At 44.7% G+C, this 10,000-nt stretch overlaps 14 non-coding genes across 14 annotated transcripts; all 14 read left to right on the top strand.

Moving 5' to 3' along the window:
• The first annotated feature begins 524 nt into the window (after positions 1-524).
• On the top strand, positions 525-643 carry LOC130398817 (5S ribosomal RNA). Its single transcript, XR_008901367.1, has one exon. It is a non-coding gene; the product is annotated as a 5S ribosomal RNA (ribosomal RNA).
• Positions 644-1,171: 528 nt separating this feature from the next.
• On the top strand, positions 1,172-1,290 carry LOC130398818 (5S ribosomal RNA). Its single transcript, XR_008901368.1, has one exon. It is a non-coding gene; the product is annotated as a 5S ribosomal RNA (ribosomal RNA).
• Positions 1,291-1,809: 519 nt separating this feature from the next.
• LOC130395231 (5S ribosomal RNA) lies at positions 1,810-1,927 on the top strand. Its single transcript, XR_008898311.1, has one exon. It is a non-coding gene; the product is annotated as a 5S ribosomal RNA (ribosomal RNA).
• Positions 1,928-2,446: 519 nt separating this feature from the next.
• On the top strand, positions 2,447-2,565 carry LOC130401066 (5S ribosomal RNA). Its single transcript, XR_008903527.1, has one exon. It is a non-coding gene; the product is annotated as a 5S ribosomal RNA (ribosomal RNA).
• A 519-nt stretch (positions 2,566-3,084) lies between these two features.
• On the top strand, positions 3,085-3,203 carry LOC130398819 (5S ribosomal RNA). The gene has a single exon (XR_008901369.1). It is a non-coding gene; the product is annotated as a 5S ribosomal RNA (ribosomal RNA).
• A 528-nt stretch (positions 3,204-3,731) lies between these two features.
• On the top strand, positions 3,732-3,850 carry LOC130394043 (5S ribosomal RNA). Its single transcript, XR_008897240.1, has one exon. It is a non-coding gene; the product is annotated as a 5S ribosomal RNA (ribosomal RNA).
• A 519-nt stretch (positions 3,851-4,369) lies between these two features.
• Positions 4,370-4,488, top strand: LOC130394253 (5S ribosomal RNA). The gene has a single exon (XR_008897430.1). It is a non-coding gene; the product is annotated as a 5S ribosomal RNA (ribosomal RNA).
• A 529-nt stretch (positions 4,489-5,017) lies between these two features.
• Positions 5,018-5,137, top strand: LOC130395418 (5S ribosomal RNA). The gene has a single exon (XR_008898476.1). It is a non-coding gene; the product is annotated as a 5S ribosomal RNA (ribosomal RNA).
• Positions 5,138-5,668: 531 nt separating this feature from the next.
• Positions 5,669-5,787, top strand: LOC130399788 (5S ribosomal RNA). Its single transcript, XR_008902287.1, has one exon. It is a non-coding gene; the product is annotated as a 5S ribosomal RNA (ribosomal RNA).
• Positions 5,788-6,316: 529 nt separating this feature from the next.
• On the top strand, positions 6,317-6,436 carry LOC130395746 (5S ribosomal RNA). The gene has a single exon (XR_008898765.1). It is a non-coding gene; the product is annotated as a 5S ribosomal RNA (ribosomal RNA).
• Positions 6,437-6,964: 528 nt separating this feature from the next.
• LOC130394718 (5S ribosomal RNA) lies at positions 6,965-7,083 on the top strand. Its single transcript, XR_008897849.1, has one exon. It is a non-coding gene; the product is annotated as a 5S ribosomal RNA (ribosomal RNA).
• Positions 7,084-7,602: 519 nt separating this feature from the next.
• Positions 7,603-7,721, top strand: LOC130399888 (5S ribosomal RNA). Its single transcript, XR_008902382.1, has one exon. It is a non-coding gene; the product is annotated as a 5S ribosomal RNA (ribosomal RNA).
• A 519-nt stretch (positions 7,722-8,240) lies between these two features.
• Positions 8,241-8,359, top strand: LOC130400410 (5S ribosomal RNA). The gene has a single exon (XR_008902889.1). It is a non-coding gene; the product is annotated as a 5S ribosomal RNA (ribosomal RNA).
• A 529-nt stretch (positions 8,360-8,888) lies between these two features.
• On the top strand, positions 8,889-9,007 carry LOC130399983 (5S ribosomal RNA). The gene has a single exon (XR_008902472.1). It is a non-coding gene; the product is annotated as a 5S ribosomal RNA (ribosomal RNA).
• The last annotated feature ends 993 nt before the right edge of the window (positions 9,008-10,000 follow it).

The following is a 10,000-nucleotide window of genomic DNA, read 5'->3' on the forward strand; positions in this document are numbered from 1 at the left end:
TTTTTCAACTCGAGCTCATTGACTCCGTGGCCTACCGTGGCGTACCGTGACCTGATGTTTACTGCCAACCGCTTTGGAGGATTTAAGCAACATACAAAAACTGACAACGTCTCTCAAAACTATTTTTGTGAAACATGAGGACAGTATAGTGATACTGCCAGCAGGGAGCACCAGAGAGCTGAACCGACAGTTGTACATTTCTTAAACTTTCACCAACACAAACACGCACGCTCACTTCAGATCATGGGAGGACGTCAAAAAATCACCACCCATTCTCTGACACTTTAACCGTTAACCTTGGTTCAAACATTTAACATCACACGCACACGCAGTGTATTTCAGATAATTAATGAATTCAGATGTCACAATGATCGTTTACATGGATAAGGAGTCCTACTGAATCAATTACTGCCGTTTATATCTAACTAATGATTGTTTTTGTAAAAGTGTAACGTCGAGCCTCAGCAGCTTTCTCACTCCTTATGTGCTACTGTATAAAACCTGGTTTTGCGCCTGCACTAATTGCTTACGGCCATACCACCCTGAACACGCCCGATCTCGTCTGATCTCGGAAGCTAAGCAGGGTCGGGCCTGGTTAGTACTTGGATGGGAGACCGCCTGGGAATACCAGGTGCTGTAAGCTTTTTCTTTTTCAACTCGAGCTCATTGACTCCGTGGCCTACCGTGGCGTACCGTGACCTGATGTTTACTGCCAACCGCTTTGGAGGATTTAAGCAACATACAAAAACTGACAACGTCTCTCAAAACTATTTTTGTGAAACATGAGGACAGTATAGTGATACTGCCAGCAGGGAGCACCAGAGAGCTGAACCGACAGTTGTACATTTCTTAAACTTTCACCAACACAAACACGCACGCTCACTTCAGATCATGGGAGGACGTCAAAAAATCACCACCCATTCTCTGACACTTTAACCGTTAACCTTGGTTCAAACATTTAACATCACACGCACACGCAGTGTATTTCAGATAATTAATGAATTCAGATGTCACAATGATCGTTTACATGGATAAGGAGTCCTACTGAATCAATTACTGCCGTTTATATCTAACTAATGATTGTTTTTGTAAGAGTGTAACGTCGAGCCTCAGCAGCTTTCTCACTCCTTATGTGCTACTGTATAAAACCTGGTTTTGCGCCTGCACTAATGCTTACGGCCATACCACCCTGAACACGCCCGATCTCGTCTGATCTCGGAAGCTAAGCAGGGTCGGGCCTGGTTAGTACTTGGATGGGAGACCGCCTGGGAATACCAGGTGCTGTAAGCTTTTTCTTTTTCAACTCGAGCTCATTGACTCCCTGGCGTACCGTGACCTGATGTTTACTGCCAACCGCTTTGGAGGATTTAAGCAACATACTAAAACTGACAACGTCTCTCAAAACTATTTTTGTGAAACATGAGGACAGTATAGTGATACTGCCAGCAGGGAGCACCAGAGAGCTGAACCGACAGTTGTACATTTCTTAAACTTTCACCAACACAAACACGCACGCTCACTTCAGATCATGGGAGGACGTCAAAAAATCACCACCCATTCTCTGACACTTTAACCGTTAACCTTGGTTCAAACATTTAACATCACACGCACACGCAGTGTATTTCAGATAATTAATGAATTCAGATGTCACAATGATCGTTTACATGGATAAGGAGTCCTACTGAATCAATTACTGCCGTTTATATCTAACTAATGATTGTTTTTGTAAGAGTGTAACGTCGAGCCTCAGCAGCTTTCTCACTCCTTATGTGCTACTGTATAAAACCTGGTTTTGCGCCTGCACTAATTGCTACGGCCGTACCACCCTGAACACGCCCGATCTCGTCTGATCTCGGAAGCTAAGCAGGGTCGGGCCTGGTTAGTACTTGGATGGGAGACCGCCTGGGAATACCAGGTGCTGTAAGCTTTTTCTTTTTCAACTCGAGCTCATTGACTCCGTGGCGTACCGTGACCTGATGTTTACTGCCAACCGCTTTGGAGGATTTAAGCAACATACAAAAACTGACAACGTCTCTCAAAACTATTTTTGTGAAACATGAGGACAGTATAGTGATACTGCCAGCAGGGAGCACCAGAGAGCTGAACCGACAGTTGTACATTTCTTAAACTTTCACCAACACAAACACGCACGCTCACTTCAGATCATGGGAGGACGTCAAAAAATCACCACCCATTCTCTGACACTTTAACCGTTAACCTTGGTTCAAACATTTAACATCACACGCACACGCAGTGTATTTCAGATAATTAATGAATTCAGATGTCACAATGATCGTTTACATGGATAAGGAGTCCTACTGAATCAATTACTGCCGTTTATATCTAACTAATGATTGTTTTTGTAAGAGTGTAACGTCGAGCCTCAGCAGCTTTCTCACTCCTTATGTGCTACTGTATAAAACCTGGTTTTGCGCCTGCACTAATTGCTTACGGCCATACCACCCTGAACACGCCCGATCTCGTCTGATCTCGGTAACTAAGCAGGGTCGGGCCTGGTTAGTACTTGGATGGGAGACCGCCTGGGAATACCAGGTGCTGTAAGCTTTTTCTTTTTCAACTCGAGCTCATTGACTCCGTGGCGTACCGTGACCTGATGTTTACTGCCAACCGCTTTGGAGGATTCAAGCAACATACAAAAACTGACAACGTCTCTCAAAACTGTTTTTGTGAAACATGAGGACAGTATAGTGATACTGCCAGCAGGGAGCACCAGAGAGCTGAACCGACAGTTGTACATTTCTTAAACTTTCACCAACACAAACACGCACGCTCACTTCAGATCATGGGAGGACGTCAAAAAATCACCACCCATTCTCTGACACTTTAACCGTTAACCTTGGTTCAAACATTTAACATCACACGCACACGCAGTGTATTTCAGATAATTAATGAATTCAGATGTCACAATGATCGTTTACATGGATAAGGAGTCCTACTGAATCAATTACTGCCGTTTATATCTAACTAATGATTGTTTTTGTAAGAGTGTAACGTCGAGCCTCAGCAGCTTTCTCACTCCTTATGTGCTACTGTATAAAACCTGGTTTTGCGCCTGCACTAATTGCTTACGGCCATACCACCCTGAACACGCCCGATCTCGTCTGATCTCGGAAGCTAAGCAGGGTCGGGCCTGGTTAGTACTTGGATGGGAGACCGCCTGGGAATACCAGGTGCTGTAAGCTTTTCTTTTTCAACTCGAGCTCATTGACTCCGTGGCCTACCGTGGCGTACCGTGACCTGATGTTTACTGCCAACCGCTTTGGAGGATTTAAGCAACATACAAAAACTGACAACGTCTCTCAAAACTATTTTTGTGAAACATGAGGACAGTATAGTGATACTGCCAGCAGGGAGCACCAGAGAGCTGAACCGACAGTTGTACATTTCTTAAACTTTCACCAACACAAACACGCACGCTCACTTCAGATCATGGGAGGACGTCAATAAATCACCACCCATTCTATGACACTTTAACCGTTAACCTTGGTTCAAACATTTAACATCACACGCACACGCAGTGTATTTCAGATAATTAATGAATTCAGATGTCACAATGATCGTTTACATGGATAAGGAGTCCTACTGAATCAATTACTGCCGTTTATATCTAACTAATGATTGTTTTTGTAAGAGTGTAACGTCGAGCCTCAGCAGCTTTCTCACTCCTTATGTGCTACTGTATAAAACCTGGTTTTGCGCCTGCACTAGTTGCTTACGGCCATGCCACCCTGAACACGCCCGATCTCGTCTGATCTCGGTAGCTAAGCAGGGTCGGGCCTGGTTAGTACTTGGATGGGAGATCGCCTGGGAATACCAGGTGCTGTAAGCTTTTTCTTTTTCAACTCGAGCTCATTGACTCCGTGGCGTACCGTGACCTGATGTTTACTGCCAACCGCTTTGGAGGATTCAAGCAACATACAAAAACTGACAACGTCTCTCAAAACTGTTTTTGTGAAACATGAGGACAGTATAGTGATACTGCCAGCAGGGAGCACCAGAGAGCTGAACCGACAGTTGTACATTTCTTAAACTTTCACCAACACAAACACGCACGCTCACTTCAGATCATGGGAGGACGTCAAAAAATCACCACCCATTCTCGGACACTTTAACCGTTAACCTTGGTTCAAACATTTAACATCACACGCACACGCAGTGTATTTCAGATAATTAATGAATTCAGATGTCACAATGATCGTTTACATGGATAAGGAGTACTACTGAATCAATTACTGCCGTTTATATCTAACTAATGATTGTTTTTGTAAAAGTGTAACGTCGAGCCTCAGCAGCTTTCTCACTCCTTATGTGCTACTGTATAAATCCTGGTTTTGCGCCTTCACTAATTGCCTACGGCCATACCACCCTGAACATGCCCGATCTCGTCTGATCTCGGAAGCTAAGCAGGGTCGGGCCTGGTTAGTACTTGGATGGGAGTCCGCCTGGGAATACCAGGTGCTGTAAGCTTTTTCTTTTTCAACTCGAGCTCATTGCCTCCGTGGCCTACCGTGGCGTACCGTGACCTGATGTTTACTGCCAACCGCTTTGGAGGATTTAAGCAACATACAAAAACTGACAACGTCTCTCAAAACTGTTTTTGTGAAACATGAGGACAGTATAGTGATACTGCCAGCAGGGAGCACCAGAGAGCTGAACCGACAGTTGTACATTTCTTAAACTTTCACCAACACAAACACGCACGCTCACTTCAGATCATGGGAGGACGTCAAAAAATCACCACCCATTCTATGACACTTTAACCGTTAACCTTGGTTCAAACATTTAACATCAAACGCACACGCAGTGTATTTCAGATAATTAATGAATTCAGATGTCACAATGATCGTTTACATGGATAAGGAGTCCTACTGAATCAATTACTGCCGTTTATATCTAACTAATGATTGTTTTTGTAAAAGTGTAACGTCGAGCCTCAGCAGCTTTCTCACTCCTTATGTGCTACTGTATAAAACCTGGTTTTGCGCCTGCACTAATTGCTTACGGCCATACCACCCTGAACACGCCCGATCTCGTCTGATCTCGGAAGCTAAGCAGGGTCTGGCCTGGTTAGTTACTTGGATGGGAGACCGCCTGGGAATACCAGGTGCTGTAAGCATTTTCCTTTTTCAACTCGAGCTCATTGCCTCCGTGGCCTACCGTGACCTACCGTGACCTGATGTTTACTGCCAACCGCTTTGGAGGATTTAAGCAACATACAAAAACTGACAACGTCTCTCAAAACTAGTTTTTGTGAAACATGAGGACAGTATAGTGATACTGCCAGCAGGGAGCACCAGAGAGCTGAACCGACAGTTGTACATTTCTTAAACTTTCACCAACACAAACACGCACGCTCACTTCAGATCATGGGAGGACGTCAATAAATCACCACCCATTCTATGACACTTTAACCGTTAACCTTGGTTCAAACATTTAACATCACACGCACACGCAGTGTATTTCAGATAATTAATGAATTCAGATGTCACAATGATCGTTTACATGGATAAGGAGTCCTACTGAATCAATTACTGCCGTTTATATCTAACTAATGATTGTTTTTGTAAAAGTGTAACGTCGAGCCTCAGCAGCTTTCTCACTCCTTATGTGCTACTGTATAAAACCTGGTTTTGCGCCTATACTAATTGCTTACGGCCATACCACCCTGAACACGCCCGATCTCGTCTGATCTCGGAAGCTAAGCAGGGTCGGGCCTGGTTAGTACTTGGATGGGAGACCGCCTGGGAATATCAGGTGCTGTAAGCTTTTCCTTTTTCAACTCGAGCTCATTGCCTCCGTGGCCTACCGTGACCTACCGTGACCTGATGTTTACTGCCAACCGCTTTGGAGGATTTAAGCAACATACAAAGACTGACAACGTCTCTCAAAACTATTTTTGTGAAACATGAGGACAGTATAGTGATACTGCCAGCAGGGAGCACCAGAGAGCTGAAACGACAGTTGTACATTTCTTAAACTTTCACCAACACAAAAACGCACGCTCACTTCAGATCATGGGAGGACGTCAAAAAATCACCACCCATTCTCTGACACTTTAACCGTTAACCTTGGTTCAAACATTTAACATCACACGCACACGCAGTGTATTTCAGATAATTAATGAATTCAGATGTCACAATGATCGTTTACATGGATAAGGAGTCCTACTGAATCAATTACTGCCGTTTATATCTAACTAATGATTGTTTTTGTAAAAGTGTAACGTCGAGCCTCAGCAGCTTTCTCACTCCTTATGTGCTACTGTATAAAACCTGGTTTTGCGCCTGCACTAATTGCTTACGGCCATACCACCCTGAACAAGCCCGATCTCGTCTGATCTCGCAAGCTAAGCAGGGTCGGGCCTGGTTAGTACTTGGATGGGATGACCGCCTGGGAATACCAGGTGCTGTAAGCTTTTTCTTTTTCAACTCGAGCTCATTGACTCCGTGGCTACCGTGGCGTACCGTGACCTGATGTTTACTGCCAACCGCTTTGGAGGATTTAAGCAACATACAAAAACTGACAACGTCTCTCAAAACTAGTTTTGTGAAACGTGAGGACAGTATAGTGATACTGCCAGCAGGGAGCACCAGAGAGCTGAACCGACAGTTGTACATTTCTTAAACTTTCACCAACACAAACACGCACGCTCACTTCAGATCATGGGAGGACGTCAAAAAATCACCACCCATTCTCTGACACTTTAACCGTTAACCTTGGTTCAAACATTTAACATCACACGCACACGCAGTGTATTTCAGATAATTAATGAATTCAGATGTCACAATGATCGTTTACATGGATAAGGAGTCCTACTGAATCAATTACTGCCGTTTATATCTAACTAATGATTGTTTTTGTAAAAGTGTAACGTCGAGCCTCAGCAGCTTTCTCACTCCTTATGTGCTACTGTATAAAACCTGGTTTTGCGCCTGCACTAATTGCTTACGGACATACCACCCTGAACACGCCCGATCTCGTCTGATCTCAGAAGCTAAGCAGGGTCGGGCCTGGTTAGTACTTGGATGGGAGACCGCCTGGGAATACCAGGTGCTGTAAGCATTTCCTTTTTCAACTCGAGCTCATTGCCTCCGTGGCCTACCGTGACCTACCGTGACCTGATGTTTACTGCCAACCGCTTTGGAGGATTTAAGCAACATACAAAACTGACAACGTCTCTCAAAACTATTTTTGTGAAACATGAGGACAGTATAGTGATACTGCCAGCAGGGAGCACCAGAGAGCTGAAACGACAGTTGTACATTTCTTAAACTTTCACCAACACAAACACGCACGCTCACTTCAGATCATGGGAGGACGTCAAAAAATCACCACCCATTCTCTGACACTTTAACCGTTAACCTTGGTTCAAACATTTAACATCGCACGCACACGCAGTGTATTAAGATAATTAATGAATTCAGATGTCACAATGATCGTTTACATGGATAAGGAGTCCTACTGAATCAATTACTGCCGTTTATATCTAACTAATGATTGTTTTTGTAAAAGTGTAACGTCGAGCCTCAGCAGCTTTCTCACTCCTACTGTATAAAACCTGGTTTTGCGCCTGCACTAATTGCTTACGGCCATACCACCCTGAACACGCTCGATCTCGTCTGATCTCGGAAGCTAAGCAGGGTCGGGCCTGGTTAGTACTTGGATGGGAGACCGCCTGGGAATACCAGGTGCTGTAAGCTTTTTCTTTTTCAACTCGAGCTCATTGACTCCGTGGCGTACCGTGACCTGATGTTTACTGCCAACCGCTTTGGAGGATTTAAGCAACATACAAAAACTGACAACGTCTCTCAAAACTATTTTTGTGAAACATGAGGACAGTATAGTGATACTGCCAGCAGGGAGCACCAGAGAGCTGAACCGACAGTTGTACATTTCTTAAACTTTCACCAACACAAACACGCACGCTCACTTCAGATCATGGGAGGACGTCAAAAAATCCCCACCCATTCTCTGACACTTTAACCGTTAACCTTGGTTCAAACATTTAACATCACACGCACACGCAGTGTATTTCAGATAATTAATGAATTCAGATGTCACAATGATCGTTTACATGGATAAGGAGTCCTACTGAATCAATTACTGCCGTTTATATCTAACTAATGATTGTTTTTGTAAAAGTGTAACGTCAAGCCTCAGCAGCTTTCTCACTCCTTATGTGCTACTGTATAAAACCTGGTTTTGCGCCTGCACTAATTGCTTATGGCCATACCACCCTGAACACGCCCGATCTTGTCTGATCTCGGAAGTTAAGCAGGGTCGGGCCTGGTTAGTACTTGGATGGGAGACCGCCTGGGAATACCAGGTGCTGTAAGCTTTTTCTTTTTCAACTCGAGCTCATTGCCTCCGTGGCCTACCGTGGCGTACCGTGACCTGATGTTTACTGCCAACCGCTTTGGAGGATTTAAGCAACATACAAAAACTGACAACGTCTCTCAAAACTATTTTTGTGAAACATGAGGACAGTATAGTGATACTGCCAGCAGGGAGCACCAGAGAGCTGAAACGACAGTTGTACATTTCTTAAACTTTCACCAACACAAACACGCACGCTCACTTCAGATCATGGGAGGACGTCAAAAAATCACCACCCATTCTCTGACACTTTAACCGTTAACCTTGGTTCAAACATTTAACATCACACGCTCACGCAGTGTATTTCAGATAATTAATGAATTCAGATGTCACAATGATCGTTTACATGGATAAGGAGTCCTACTGAATCAATTACTGCCGTTTATATCTAACTAATGATTGTTTTTGTAAAAGTGTAACGTCAAGCCTCAGCAGCTTTCTCACTCCTTATGTGCTACTGTATAAAACCTGGTTTTGCGCCTGCACTGATTGCTTACGGCCATACCACCCTGAACACGCCTGATCTCGTCTGATCTCGGAAGCTAAGCAGGGTCGGGCCTGGTTAGTACTTGGATGGGAGACCGCCTGGGAATACCAGGTGCTGTAAGCTTTTTTTTTTCAACTCGAGCTCATTGACTCCGTGGCATACCGTGGCGTACCGTGACCTGATGTTTACTGCCAACAGCTTTGGAGGATTTAAGCAACATACAAAAACTGACAACGTCTCTCAAAACTATTTTTGTGAAACATGAGGACAGTATAGTGATACTGCCAGCAGGGAGCACCAGAGAGCTGAACCGACAGTTGTACATTTCTTAAACTTTCACCAACACAAACACGCACGCTCACTTCAGGGCCCCGTTTCCCGATAACGATGGATCCACGCTCGTACGATCATTCTCACGATGGATCTTGCGATCCATCGTCAGTTTCTTTGGAGCGTTTCCCGAAACTCCTCTTAACGTGAACGCGCATTCGCTGCACTCACGACGTCGTAGGATTGTAACTGTCTACTGACACGGTGCTGAAATGGGCTCCGTAGGAGGGGGAGACGCAGGAATGTCGCAGGAAAATTGTGTTAAAAAGGGTTAAAATATATCCCCATCAAGGACAACAGCAGAGTAGCCTACGAAAAAAATAGACTGCAATTATATGAATGCTAAAGACATTAAAACACAATTGATTAGGCTTAAACCGACATATATCAGTCCTAATCCTGAATGCACTGTGCGTTTCACGGCATTTTCCCCCCTGAAATAATTCCTCTTCACACCTGTGAATAACCCGGGAGACGTCCATGATGAGGAATACAACGATGCCCACCGTCTGGCCCGGTGCATCGTTGAGCGCACGATCGGGAGGTGGAAGTTGCGCTTAGATGCCTTCACAAGTCAGGCGGAGGGCTCCAGTTTTCGCCGGCCAAGTCATGCGCCGTGATATGTGTGACGGCTATGTTGCACAACATTGCAGCTAAGGCTGGGGTGGCATTGCTTGAACCGGAGGACGTTGAGGACGATGACGATGAGGAAGATCGGTGTGAGGACGGCCTCCCTCATAACTACGCGGCTGGTTTTCATGCGCGTCGAATAGTGATTGAGACTTT

This window comes from Gadus chalcogrammus, chromosome 12, assembly GCF_026213295.1.
Source record: "Gadus chalcogrammus isolate NIFS_2021 chromosome 12, NIFS_Gcha_1.0, whole genome shotgun sequence".
Classification (NCBI taxonomy): domain Eukaryota; kingdom Metazoa; phylum Chordata; class Actinopteri; order Gadiformes; family Gadidae; genus Gadus; species Gadus chalcogrammus.